This window comes from Syngnathus scovelli, chromosome 5 (genome assembly GCF_024217435.2).
Source record: "Syngnathus scovelli strain Florida chromosome 5, RoL_Ssco_1.2, whole genome shotgun sequence".
Lineage (NCBI taxonomy): Eukaryota > Metazoa > Chordata > Actinopteri > Syngnathiformes > Syngnathidae > Syngnathus > Syngnathus scovelli.
Genome location: NC_090851.1, coordinates 19,749,612 through 19,761,097, shown reverse-complemented (window position 1 = coordinate 19,761,097; position 11,486 = coordinate 19,749,612). Strand labels below are relative to the sequence as shown.

General features: G+C 40.7%; 1 protein-coding gene across 8 annotated transcripts in view; it reads left to right on the top strand.

Moving 5' to 3' along the window:
* The first annotated feature begins 3,705 nt into the window (after positions 1-3,705).
* The window catches only part of LOC125969391 (teneurin-3), a 519,170-nt gene continuing 511,389 nt past the window's right edge, over positions 3,706-11,486 (top strand). For 3 of the 8 annotated variants that reach the window (XM_068650689.1, XM_049721349.2, XM_049721344.2), the window contains exon 1: positions 3,711-4,376. The gene's annotated coding sequence lies outside the window, so the exon portion shown is untranslated. Of the gene's footprint in view, positions 4,377-11,486 lie in introns of all 8 variants that reach the window. The other 5 variants (XM_049721347.2, XM_049721345.2, XR_007481537.2 and 2 more) reach the window with 4 other exon arrangements.

Below are 11,486 nucleotides of genomic sequence, written 5' to 3'. Positions count from 1 at the left end.
AAAACGGAACATATGGTACCACAAGGTCAATGAGATTAAAAGGCACACAAGCCTATTTTAAAGATGTAATTTCAAGGTTTGACACTTACCTCTTTTTTAGGTAAGTGTCAAACCTTGAAATTACATCTCAAGGGGACCGAGAGCCAATGCAAGTTGGCTAGTACAAGCAAAGTATGGCTTTAAGTGATACATTCACCTCCAGAGCACACTAAGCACTTTCCAACAATTTTGCAATTGTGCGATTATTTGTAAACACGTAGACTACACAAAATTCTGTAAATGTATTCAATTTAATAAATTGTGACATTGGTTTCTATATTTAGAAAATACTTTATACTATGCACACATGAAATAATGTACTAGACATGTTCGTACATTGATTTGCATGTTTGATGTGAAGAAAATATTGCAATTGTCGACACACTTTACACATTTTATTGTAATGCGTTTTTTGAGTCCCTTTATTGAATAAAATTTCTATTTGACATTTTCCCAGTTGTTTTAAAGTGGAAGTCACTCCTCAAAATGTCTTCACGATAATATGTTCTATGCAACCACAGTAGTCCAAACATGACATTTTAATTAATACATATTGCGTTTGTAGAATACGAATTAGAAGAGTATTAACAGAAGAGTCTTCCTGTTTTTATCCATCTCAAGAGGCAGCCATTTTGCTCATGGCTCAGGTAACACTGTAACGATTTTTGTCAAGTACTGGCAGTGTACTACTACTTGTGACAACAAGTTAGTGTCTTCCTTGTATGTCTCAGCTCTGGGGAAGGGTGGCAAGACAGAGGCTGTACTTTACATAGAAAAACATCAAAGACTCACCAAACTACATTTAAAATTTCCCCAAGGCATGTGGGGAAATGTGTTAAGGTCCAATGAAACAAAGGTTGAATTCCATGATTCCAAAAGTGGGGTTTATATAAACAAAACAAAACATCCCAACAGTAAAGCATGTTAGCGGAAGCGGCATGCTTTGGGGTTGTTTTTCTTCAGATGGGCCTTAGTCAAGATGAAGACAATATGAACAGTTCCAAATACCAGTTAGTCAAGTGATTGAATAGGTTAGATAAAATGTGCATCATCTGGGATTGCTGAATCACGGGAAGAAAATACACATTTTGTTCTAGCATTCCCTGGAATTCAAAAGGTAATTTTCTGCTCTTATGTAGCTATTTGAAAGGCTTGCGCCTTTGAGAAGACATTTTAGCTGCATGGGGTAATCAGTATTTGAAATGGAAAAATATACACTGGTGAAGAAGCGAAGGAGTGGCAGTGCACCGTGTTTTGGTAGACAGTGCTGATTCATTTGAGTAAGCAATGCTTTTTCCTTTGTGCTTTGAGGTGCTTACTTGCCTTAGAAGTCTTGGGATTACTCCCATTTCATTTTGCACTATAGTTTATGAAGTGGCGCATCAGATCAGATTGGTGTGTGTTTTCTCTCGCCGACATTGACACAATTGGCAACACTGTTTTCATGCATTCATTTATCAAGAGATGACAATTGGGAATGTTAATATTCCCCCCACCACTCAATTTCTTTATGAGCTCATTTGCTTTTAATACGGGCATTTATACATAAACTGCGGAACCCAAAAAATGTGGAACTGTGTAAATTACAAAAAAGTTATTTTTTCATTTTGTACATAACTTTGTCATTTTAATTTCGATATTTTATTTCAAGGAACACTAAGATTAAACGTTTTCATTTTTGTATGTATTACCTACTCAGAAATCAGTAAGTGATTCAGAGATTCCCATGATTCCCCAAAAGAAAATCTGACACTGTGAGTTACATCTCTGAAACAATGCAAGTACCATGATTGCATACAGTCACTGGTAAATATTTGGCTTTTACTTTTATATGCAAAATCAACAATATTAATACACTCTGTATTTACTTAACATTTTTAGAAATGGCAGTCGGGTGTGACTGGGAATATCCTTCAGTGTAATTGCAATTTATTGCTACGAACACTGAAAAAGTGTGGTTTTCATAGGGTTGGACGTTGGATCGATATTCCATTGCTTGTCAATATTTTTACACCACAATGTTCTCCAGTGTGCCTATCAACAAAAAAATACATGTTATTATTATTATTATTATCCATCCATCCATTTTCTGAACCGCTTAGTCCCCACGGGGGTCGCGGGCGTGCTGGAGCCTATCCCAGCCGTCATCGGGCAGTAGGCGGGGGACACCCTGAACTGGTTGCCAGCCAATCGCAGGGCACACAGAGACAGACAACCAATCGCACTCACACTCACACCTAGGGACAATTTGGAGTCTTCAATCGGCCTACCAAGCATGTTTTTGGAATGTGGGAGGAAACCGGAGTGCCCGGAGAAAACCCACGCGGGCCCGGGGAGAACATGCAAACTCCACACAGGGAGGGCCGGAGGTGGAATCGAACCCGCACCCTCCTAACTGTGAGGCGGACGTGCTACCCAGTGCGCCACCGAGCCGCCTTTATTATTATTATTATTATTATTATTATTATTGGTGGTGGTAACAAAAAGAAAGGACTAATCACAAGGAGTGAAAAAAAAGCAATTACAATACTGACGGCTTGATTTAACTAAATGTTGCGATTGCGGCTTTTCCCAAGTGACACATTTTAATTCTAGTTCATGTTTATTTGTGCATTTTCAACCTTCCATATATTATAGATAGTACATCCATAGATTAGCATCTTTGTGATTTACAAGTTTGTTTGTGAAAAACTAGTCAAAAAGATTTTTCATTGTTTTTATTGAGTGATATACTGTAAATTATGTAATTCAATTCAACACATTTAGACTCTGTTTATTTTGTTTTATGAATCAACAAGAATCTCTTAGTTTACTATAAATTGTTACAACTGGTAACTTGTATAAACTGTACATTGTCCCGAATGTTCCCACACAAGTGTACAGTCCAATGGGATATTGGTTTGTGCAGCTCTACAGTACACTACAAAATCTACAGTTATTTGTCTGACCCTAGCCATGAAAACAGCTCTCATAGGTGATCACTTCACAGGTGTAACTGATGTAGATATAATGTCCTTCAGTACATTCACTGACAGGGGCCCTTGAAAATAATAATAGATAATGTGAATGATAATAAATAATGTGATTTTCCAAGATATAAGAATTAACATAAATTTGACGAAATCCTTTATTATCGCAGTGTCATTCTCAGTAAAACGAAATTTAGGAATGTTATCAAACCAGTGTCTTTTACAGCTCTAAGCAGCCCGCCCGCCCCCCCCCCCCCCCACCTCCCCCCCGACACACACACACACACATACAGGCCCCAAATTCCCAGATGCGCACCTGACTGTGTACAGTATGTTGGAGTCCGTTTTACACTTTCTCCTCAGCCTTAACTTGGGTGGAGGCTGTCAAAGGGAGGCAGAAAACACCTCATTAAGTGAGTGTCTTACAATCGTGGCGCTGTTGTCGCACTTCTTCCTTCGCCTGTCACAGCTAAGGACATGTAAGTTCATTATCACGGCTGACCCCACCCCCGCTACTATCTATCTACCATCATTCATAGAGAGAATCCCGCACGTACAAACTGTAGTTCCCCACGCACACGCGCACGCCACGGCGGTCAGGGACGTCAGGATTGGACGCTGCAGGGGATCCCCAGCACTCCGTTTCTGCCTCGCTTGGCGCATCATCATTTAACCGGGATGGGAGATGCGATTGTGCCGTTTCCCATTTGTAGAGGGCAGCACTTGCAGAGCGCTGCTTCTCGCTTCTATTGCTGCGAAACCGCATCGTCCCCTTTCTTTTTCTCGCTCTGACTATATTAATACACTCCTCCTCTCCAAAAAGAAAGCGCAAAGGGGAAATCTTAGTTCACCTCTTGTGACATGAATTATGCTTTAGGGGGAAAAATCCCAAAACATTAAGCCCTTGACTCTTTGTTACTTTGCGTTGTGTTTGACAGCGTTTGGGACAGCCGACTCCATCACCGCCACTCATTTTGGTGATTCGAGGTGTTGACAGCCGCTCAAATAGGGTTGCATTGGATATGAATAATCCATCCTCATTCTCGCATGGGCGGAGCTTTGATTTCTAGAAAGCACACACTTTAAAAAAGTATCTAACGATATTAACACTAGACAATTTCTTCCGTCACATTAAGGTAGCAGATAAGAATTCTTTGGATGGTACCAAAGTGCTGAAAATGAGGGCGCGTGTTCAATATTGCTGGGTTTCGCTTTCTTGTTGATTTACCGTTTTGATAATTAAACAGCGAGGCAGAGACTGACTGTGCCAATCCAATGGAAGAAGTTTCTTGCTTTTTCCTTTTCTTTTTTTCGCCTTGTGTAGAGGAACCGGCATACACGAGGGAGAGAACGCGTTGGGACATACAGGTAGGTCAACAATCCCGTAACCATGAGCTCACGTAATTAAGAGATTATTTTGTAAAAAACGCGCAACAGCTAAACTTCTTCATGGAAATTGCATGATCTGTTTGCAATCTGGGTTAAGGAGATGCCACCCCCCATAATTGACAGTTTGTTTTTATGAATGCCGTTTTGCAGAGAGCTTTTTATAGCCTCCTATTATTCGCCTAATGGCTGCCAAATACTAACACAGATCATCTGTTGTAAAATATATTACCTTTAATTAGACTGTTTATCCTTCCAATATGTCATCTGTGGGATGATGGTATATTTTATTTTATATTTTAGCCTATGGTTAAAATGTGTCTTGGTGTACATGCTGGGTGTTCTTTGAAACTACGTTCAAATAGAATAGGTCACAAAAAATAAATAACTATATTCATCTCAGGTAATATTACTTTTTTTTAATGTAAAACTAATCAACGCAGAGCTCGTCCTAGTTATGTACTGTTAAATAAATAAAAGCGTTACTGGATATACAATTTTAAGTAAGACTGTGGTGAGAGCAAAAGTCGTGCTGCCGTCTGTCTGCGTGCGTGTGAGGGCAAGAAAGGGAAAGGGGATGTCGAAATGAATTTAATGAATTTGAAATTTTAGATTTATTTCTAACACACGCTGTCCGCTGCCCTGTTTAACTCATCGTGTAATGCGCAATAGTTGTGCACTGAGCTACATGCACCTTGACGTTCTTGGTTTGAGTAGTGAGCTTAGAATGTGCTTTGACCAGACATTGCTGCGAAATGTTTTAAATGAAGCCTGTCTTCTAATTTTCTATAGTCTTGGTACAGACAAAATATTTTCTACTAAATTGCAACCATACTCTATGCCTGTCTCTCTACTTGCCTAAAACCTATGAACAGAAATTGAGATCTTACAATTGTCATCATTTGAAAATCTAAACTAATGCGAAAATCACACCCACACGCACACGTACACACAGATACGCACACGCACGCACGCACACACACACACACACACACACACGCACACGCACACACACACACGCACACACCAAGACCCGCGCTTCAGTTCAGCGTCATTTTTAATGCACCCAGTCCCTCCTCTTTAACTTATTATTGAAAATTAATAAAAACATTAGAATATTCTAATTAATTCTAGTTTAATTTATTGAAAATTAATGAAAACATTAAAATAAATCTAAATCCAAAGATGACATAAAATTAACTTTGTACACAATATAGCTTTGTGTGCCCACATTGTCTTAAATTAAAGAGATGTTACTTTAATACAGAGCATAGTGGTATACATATAGATGATTTTTTTGTCATTTTTGTATTGTACTGGAGTTAGACCTGCAGTTCATAATAACCGAATCAAACATTTTAAAATTGTTTTATTTCAACTTTATATGCTTAGCTTCCATAAACAAGGCAACGAGTTTGCAAACAAGAGCAATTGACATTGAAATTATACTGAGATAGATCCTGCTTAAAATTGATCTTTTGTCAATATGAAGTAGAAGTGCTGTTCATTCTATGGTATGAGGTCACAAATAACTAAGATAATGAATTAGCCGCCTTATTCGAATTATAATTTCTGTTGTACACCACAGGTAGTTCAATAGTATTTTTTTATTGTTGACTGCCACAGAGATAGTAAGTTTGGTTTTCTTAGTTGGTGAGATTGGTGATGACGGTTGAAATATGATATGAAATTATTTGTAAAAATAAGGAAAGCAGTGTGATTGCTCTTCAGTCCCACCAACAAAATTTTCAAGAGGAAAAATAGAAATGACGTATGTCACGTCATTATCTAAGTTTTACTCATTTAGGTTGTAAAAGGTAGTTGTGATGGTGACCCTGCAAGGCAAAGAAACAACCAACTTATAATAATTGTGAAAAACGCATGAATGTTGTTGCCGTGCCGATTTACAGTATGTATAAGTTCCTGATTTACCTCTTGTGCTGTGCTCAAAGTTGTATGTTTCACCAACTGTGGCCACTTAAAAAAATGATAATGCAAGGTCTGTCTCAAGACATAATCAAACGGCTGATGAATTTTGTCTGTACGACTCTTATTTGAGCTTTTTGGTTTCTTTGGCTTATGATTGTTGCATGCCTGACATGTCCTAAAAAGAAAAAGAAAAATAATAATAAAATAATAATAATGATAATAAAAGTAACATTAAAAATATATATCAATAAAGTGTACAAACTAATGTTACGTGCACACCAAACGCGGGTTGAGCATGACGCTTCGCCTTCCACGCTAGCGTTTTACCACAAGCTGAAAAATGTGAGCAGCTGTCAGTTCCTTTGCTGAAAGCAGATTTAAATTAGGACGATCGATAAACATTGTAATTTTTTCCTCAGAAAGTAATTAGTAACATTTTGTTACTCTTGTAACACATTAAGTATCATTAAAAAAGCTATTTAGTTGTGAAGAGAGAGCTGTTAAATATTGCAGAATGTATAAACTTTCAAAAAAAAAATATTTAGCACAGCTGATCGGTCACGCCAATCAGATTTTAATGGGTTCAAAATAAACCCAGTATAGTCAATTCCTCCATCCATCCATTTTCCAAATCGCTTTTCCTCTCTAGGGTCGCAGGCATACTGGAGCCTATGCAGCTGTCTTCGGGCGGTAGGTCGGGTACACAATGAACCATACACCATAGTTTTTCTTTACTTTGTCATCATAATTATCATCGTCATGTCAGAATCGAGCAAGTAGATATATACTAGCTCCTAAATCATGAAACAGAACGATATACGTACGAATAACACAGCTCCAGTAATTAAAGTACAGGCCAAAAACTGTCTCTATTTTCGTATAAAAATGATAATTGACGAGGCTTAATCTTGTTCTTGATACAGTTTTACACAACCTCAGATTATACTTCACAAATCACAATATGGAGTGGGAGTGTGCGTTTTCTTCCGCTCCAGGGTCAAAATTTCAAAAGAAGAAAAATGAAGTAGGGATTGAAACAGCAGTGGTCTAACCTTAAAAATAATATCACGATGCAAATGCTCCCTCGATGGTGCTGCCTCTTGCACCCCACAGCCTAAAACAAAAAATGTAAAACTTAAAAGTCCTAAAATGTGTCAAATGTGGCATATTCAACTGCACACAGTCACAAAAGAGTCAGGCAGACTCTGTTCTGTGCTGCACTAGCAATGACCATTCTGTTTTACTCATCCGTCCCTCCACAGCCTATCCTTATATGGCTTTGGGCGAAAGGCGAGATAAACAGGGGCTAGTCACTCGGGCAGTGGTTGTAAATTAATTAAAAGTAAATTATGTAATTATTTTTATTATTATTATTATTGATGATTATTAAATGGCTAATTATTATTATTCCTTTAGAGCCTGACTGCAATTAATATTCAGATGTACTTATTAACTCCAGGTGATGGCTCTCAAAGGACAAAATCCAGTGCAACATTTTTCAAAAACCTCAAAAAAATGCAAGTGGTGTTCGTTTTAACAGGGATTGTCAACCGGTGGGATGTGGCTCTCTAGTGGTCTGTAGCGGCATTGCAGGTGGTCTGCGAAATTGGAAATGGAAAATTGCAACATTTTCAAAAATAAAATTGATTCATTATTTAGACTTGATTTATTTTTCCAGCTAATTTTGTGAATAGTTTACCCATTCAAATTGTGTCAAATGTAGCTGAGATTCCCAAAATAGACATACAGATGCAAATAAACAACCTGTATATGTCTACAGTAATCCCTCGTTTATCGCGGATAATTGGTTCCAAGACCACTCGCGATAGGTAAAAATCCGCCAAGTAGTGTCACCCTCTCATTTTTAACATACATACATTTTTTGTGTATCAATAAATGTATATTAAACCATATATGTGCAGATTGATTGATTGATTGATTGATTGATTGATTGATTGATTGATTGATTGATTGATTGATTGATTGATTGATTGAACATTTATTGATCCCAGGGGTGGGGAAATTTTATGTTATATAATATTATATAATATTCATACCACAGAGCGGGTATATAAAAGACACAGATAGCATGCGCACAACTCAATAGGCTCCTATAAGGCTGCCACACAACGGCGCCACAAAGAAAGCCAGAAAGTGCGAAAGTTAAAAGCCATCAAAGCAAAGCAAAAAGACAAAGGAAAACAAAAGTAACAGCGGCCAATCAGCCCCCCTCAATACCAAAGAACACCCCAAAACACACGAAGCTTCCACGGGGTCCATAAACAGGTGTGAGGGCAGTCAAGTTCAACGGCGCCCAATGGACCGTGGCCGTGAATCGGTGAGCAGCGTCCTGGGCACCCAGTCGGGGCACGTGCAGATGATCACCATGGGGCTGGCACGGCGAAGGTCATTGGTTACGACGAGCACGATGGAGCGGACTCCCCACAGGGGTCGCGGCTGCGAGGCGCAGGCGAGGGACCCGGTCAACACCGGCCGGATGAGCAGGAAGCCGTCGTAGAGTCACGCCGGTCCCGACCGATGTGTGCAGCCATCCCGGTCCCAGGGGAAAAAAATATCCGATCCGAAGCGATCTGCACACGACGAGGTGCGGTCTTCACGAGTGAGTGACAGACAACATTGCTGCTATGCTATTGCCAGCCGACACACGTTACGCCAACATTGATGTTTTAATTTTGTATTTGTTGGCTTGTAGTTGATGGTGTTATTATACCGAATGTGTTTGTGTTTGAATAAAATGTTGAAAAAAACCCCGTTATGCCGACATTTGTTATTTAAGGGAACACCAACTCATATAACAACGTAAAACACATACATATTGCCATATAAAGCAGTTAACCAAATGTTTGATTGGTGAATATAAAAACAAGTAATAAAACACCAGACAAGTTTTTACATAAATGTTTATTGAAATAATAATAATATGAAAAGTAAATTTCAAACCAGCAATCTGTAATAGGTGAGGGTAGGAGCATTCACTGAGTGAATTGCAGTAGATATATTGGATAACAATATTTAGGCATATATATGCATACACGTTATTTAAAAACTACTATAAGTAAATCGTAAATCTACATTCTGGCTTACATAGTTTACGCTAGGATACGCAACATGTCCACTGACTGATACGTTGACGCACGGAAAGGCAGTTCACTCATTGACTCGTTCGCGAACGAGAAAGTCAGGACTCGTTCCCTCACTGAAACGTTCTCGCGATGAACCGGAAATGCATATATATGCCTAAATGATGTTATCCAATATATCGACTGCAGTTTCACATTAGATTGCTGGTTTGAGATGTACTTCTATTATTATTATTATTATTATTATTATTATTATTATTATTATCCATCCATCCATCCCCAAACTTCCCTCTCCCCAGCCACTTCATCCAGCTTATCCCGGGGGATCCCAAGAAGTTCCCAGGCCAGCTGAGAGACATAGTCTCTCCAACGCGTCCTGGGTCGTCCCCGGGTTCTCCTACCGGTGGGACATGCCCGGAACACCTCCCCGGGGTTCCTGGTGCCACCTCATCTGGCTCCTCTCAACGTGGAGGAGTAAAGACTCTACTCCGAGTCTCTCCCGGATGACCGAGCTTCTCACCCTATCTCTAAGGGAGAGCCCGGACATCGAGCGGAGAAAACTCATTTCGGCCGCTTGTATCCGGGATCTTGTTCTTTCTCGTTCACCTTTGGTCACGACCCATAGCTCGTGACCATAGGTAAAGGTAGGAGCATAAATTGAGCGGTAAATTGAGAGCTTTGCCTTTTGGCTCAGCTTTCTCTTTACCATGACGGACAGGCACAGAGTCCGTATTACTGCCGACGCTGCACCGATCCGCCTGTCGATCTCGCGCTCCATCCTCCCCTCACTTGTGAACAAGACCCCAAGATACTTGAACTCCTCCGCTTGGGGTAGGATTTCATCACCGAGCCGGAGAGGGCATTCCACCCTTTTCCGACCGAGGACCATGGACTCGGATTTGGAGGTGCTGACTCTCATCCCGACCGCTTCACACTCGGCTGCGAACCGCTCCAGTGAGTGCTGGAGATCACGGCCTGAAGAAGCCAACAGCACCACGTCGTCTGCATAAAGCAGAGACGCGATGCTGAGGTCCCCAAACCAGACCCCCTCAACGCCTCGATTCTGCCAGATGTTCCCAGCAGACCCTCATAGAGCATTTGGGTCTGCCAGGTCGGACCAGCATCTTCCCCCACCATCGGAGCCAACCCACCACAAGGTGGTGATCAGTTGACAGCTCCGCCCCTCTCTTTACCCGAGTGTCCAAAACATGTAGCTGCAAAACCGATGACACGACTACGAAGTTGATCATCGAACTGCGGCCTAGGGTGTCCTGGTGCCAAGTGCACACATGGACACCCTTATGTTTGAACATAGTGTTCCTTATAGAAAATCCGTGTCGAGCACAGAAGTCCAATAATAGAACACCACTCGGGTTCAGATCGGGGGGCGCCATTCCTCCCAATCACGCCCTTCCAAGTCTCACTGTCATTGCCCACGTGAGCATTGAAGTCACCCAGTAGAACGATGGACTCCCCAGAAGGAGCGCTCTCCAGCATTTCCTCCAGGGACTCCAAGAAGGGTGGGTACTCTGAGCTGCTGTTTGGTGCATAGACACAAACACCAGTCAGGACCCGTCCCCCCCACCCGAAGGCGGAGGGAGGCTACCCTCTCGTTCACCGGGGTGAACCCCAATGTGCAGGCGCCCAACCGGGGGGCAATAAGTATACCCACACCTGCTCGACGCCTCTCACCATGGGCAACTCCAGAGTGGAAGAGAGTCCAGCCCCTCTCAAGAGGGCTTGTACCGGAACCCAAACTGTGTGTGGAGGAAGTCCGACTATGTCTAGTCAGAACTTTTCTGCCTCGCACACGTGCTCGGGCTCCTTTCCAGCCAGAGAGGTGAAATATTATTATTATTATTATTATTATAAACATTTATGTTCATAACTTGTCTGGTGTTTTATTCCTTGTTTTTATATTCGCCAATCAAAACCTAAAAATCTGACATTTGGTTAACTGCTTTATATGACAATATGTGTTTTACGTTGTTATATGACTTGGTGTACCCCAAAATAACAAATGTCGGCATAACGTTTTTTTTTCCAACCTTTTATTCAAACA